The 3,592-nt window shown below is 32.3% G+C and overlaps 1 pseudogene; it reads left to right on the plus strand.

Annotated features, from left to right (window-relative positions):
- Positions 1-1,379: 1,379 nt before the first annotated feature.
- Positions 1,380-1,607, plus strand: LOC145296418 (U2 spliceosomal RNA; annotated as a pseudogene).
- Positions 1,608-3,592: the final 1,985 nt, after the last annotated feature.

Below are 3,592 nucleotides of genomic sequence, written 5' to 3' on the forward strand. Positions count from 1 at the left end.
AATGTACCCTGTCTCTAGATGAAACACTAAGACTCTTCTTAAGACGAACAACAACAACAATACAGAATATACGTCATCTTAATACCACCAGTATATAACAATGGTAGCATAAATGATTTCAAACTTCAGCGTGGCAGACTTATATATATGAGCAACATGCAACTAGCTGATGTATTTCTATTACTTTTGCGCATGTGCAAATTCACTCATAGCTTTAAGTGGTTGAATTTTAAATTTTCTTATCTATTTGTCGATAGATCAAACGGTAGGGAACGTGGCTGGAGTGGTAAATAGTTTGGTTTCGATTCTAGCTGATGGCATCGCAGTCATTTATTTTATCTTTTGTAATCAGTACTATATATAAATTACAATATAATATGCACGAGAGAAATGGCTCTGTGATAATGAATAAGAAATCTGTACGAATAAAAAATATATTTAGGCGTATTTAACAACCGGGTAAGGCATAGCACCCCCCACGCTAGCTATTTATTAAAATATTCCATAACATTTTTGGTGTTGTTATATTTTCAATAAAAATATTTATTGTCTAATAATGAGAATTAAATTGCTATTATGTTAAACATAAAGAAAACAAGTAAAGCATGCAAGATTCCTCGTGAGTGCACAGTGAACGAGGCATAAAAAATTACTATGTTTAGCATTTACCCCCTAACATTTAGCCCCAAATGTCCCCAGGGGACTCAAATCCTGGTGAAAATACGCAAACGGTGCAGTTTTAGGCTTTAACATATGCAAAAAAGAAAAAAAAAAGAAATGACTAAGTCTATCATTTGCACACACTCCCATCAATTTAACCCCAAAAGTAACCAAGGTCTTAACATATTTAAATTTGAGTTCAGCACCACGCAAAACTGCTAAATAGACATACACAGAACGTGTTAGACAAATCTGGTAAAAAAAGTCCTAAAAATGGAGTGTTTTTATAAGCCCTAAAAAATCCCCTGGGGTACACCCAACAGTTATCGCTAAGTATAGAAAACAAAAATTATATAGAAATCAGTTATTTTAACCTTTTCAGAAAGTTTTATAAAACTCCAGGGCATCAATTTTTTTTTAATAAGCACAAAAGTGTCAATGTAAGCCATTTTAACCCCAAACGCACCCTAGAGGGGGCAACCGTCGGGTTTTCCCAGAAAATCTATTCTGTTACATTTTCACTCGTATCATGTTTAATGTGTGTGAAAAATTTTCCAAAACTTCCAAGGCGTGGTTATTGAGAATAGTGCAGACAGACGAACGGACGAACGGACAAGGGTGAATTTACAAGTCTACCCTCCTGTTGTTGGGAGAACAAAAACTCATGCATTTTTTTTTTATTTAAATATTTAACTGGCAATTACATCTTTTTTTTATAATTGGTTTTCTTGGCCTTTTGGCCAAGATCAAAGTGTAGTATCTGTTCTTCAGATGCTGCCATTCCATTTCTTGTTCTCTTTCGGTGGAGGAGAAATCCTTCACGACTGAGACAATTTTTATTTTTGTACCTTTTCTCCACGTTAAAAAACGACTCTGGTGTCTAACTCTGTCCCGTGGGGAGGCATAGTAAATAGGTACATTTTTTTTTTTTTTTTACGGAAGATGAAAAAGTCATTTTGTCAGTATTTATCAACGAAAGACATTATTTCAACAACAATATTATTGCGAGTAAATTAGGATTGATGTAGAAAACTGGGAAATTTTCACAGGATCCTTCCACTTGCAGAATATTGTCACAATCGATGCGTCTATTTCCAACTCACGTGAGATACACTAAACGTAATTATGACACATAATCAGACTGATAAAAAAAGGTTCTCTTAATTATGGGAACGGGTGTATCATAAAATGGATATCCGGCTTTATTCATGCGTAGTAAATATAATCAACTAGAAGAATATACGTTTTAAGGCAGATAAAATTTATTCTCAGACCAGAACAGTTTTGGAAAACTTGTGTGTCCCTTACGACAGCGATTAAAGTAAAGATATTATATTAAACCTTATGTCTAAAATCCTTATTCTGCTTTTGAAAAAAATCTTTTACGTGAGTTTCACTCTAGAGCATGACTTTCTTTTAAGGCATAACGTGTCTTCACCATGAATAAACATTCAGTGAATTATCCTTAATTAATGGTATCTCTTGACTAGGGCTATGACAAGAGAATATTCTTTTCATTAATTTGTATTCTCAAGTGTATATCAGTTAATATCTTATATGTTTTTAGATAGAGTTATGTGGTTCTTGGTTGAATAACTGTGTCAAACTGTGTCAGATATGTACTCGAAATTCAAACAACGATGAGAATATTCTATTGCCATCGTGGTAATCATGACTCTTGATCAGATTCGAAATACAACCATGAAATACGGAGTGTTCCAAACTGAGCTGATACATTTGTTTGTTATTAACATATTAAATCAATTTCAAAAGAAATATTTGTTTAATGTACGTAGAATGCCATTTTATTTTACACAGTTTTAAATATTTAATCGGCCAAATATTTCCCATCATTGCTAACACACGATTTTAGACGTTCACGAAAGATTTCAATAACTTGATGGATAATTTAGATTGGATTAGCAGCAATTTCAAACGGATAGCTCGTTTTAATTTTCAAGCTATCGTAGGCGGTGACTGAATACTTTTTTCTTCAAATATCCCTACAAAAAAAAATCGCAGGGGTTTAGATCTTGTAGGCTAACCAATACCCCCACGCAAAGAAATCAAATCATTCGAGAACATTTCCTTAAAAAAAGGTATAATCTATATATATATATATATATATATATATATATATATATATATATATAAAGTGAACGTGTGTGTGTGTGTGTACATTTTCCAACGCAATAGCTTCGTCAATTTTTAGTCTACAGACTCGAAATTTGATATACAGGGTACTGAGATTTGGGAAAATTTTTGCGATCCGTTTTCGACCAAAAATTTGCCTGTTAAGGGTCACAGTTCAACGATTTGACCTTTGAGAATTCTACCAAACTCCTCCGCCAATTTTTAGTCTAAACGCTTGAAATTTTAGATATAGGTTCCTTGGATATGGATCTAACTTAATAACTTGATTTGAGCGCAAAACAATAAATGTTAAGGGGTCATAATAGGGGTCAAAGTTTTTAACTTTTTTTTGCTCAACATACACCTCCAAACACCCGGGCAACGCCGGGCTGAAATGCTAGTAAAGATATAAATAATTTTTAGCCTAATTAAAATAAAATGAAATTCTACGTACATTTAAAAAGTAAAAAAAAAAATATTTTCTTTATTTAATTACTTTTTTTTTTTTTTACTTATAAATGTGTCAGATTATTTTTGAAAGACCTTGTATATGAATTTTCAAATAGGAATTGACAGACCTATGCCTTCAAAAAACATTTAAAATATCTATGATAAAACTACATTTTAGGAAATATCTTTAAATGATACCTAATATCTATTGAATAAAAAATTGAAATGGAAACCCCAATTACTAAACGTTTTGGCTTACGGTTTGTGGACCTTTGCGAAAGCGAAGAAAATATTGCTATAATTTCACAAAAAAATGCATACGTCTTAATTTTCACAAATAGGCTTAGCC

Source organism: Euprymna scolopes, chromosome 16, assembly GCF_053919585.1.
Source record: "Euprymna scolopes isolate OS-2025 chromosome 16, ASM5391958v1, whole genome shotgun sequence".
Lineage (NCBI taxonomy): Eukaryota > Metazoa > Mollusca > Cephalopoda > Sepiida > Sepiolidae > Euprymna > Euprymna scolopes.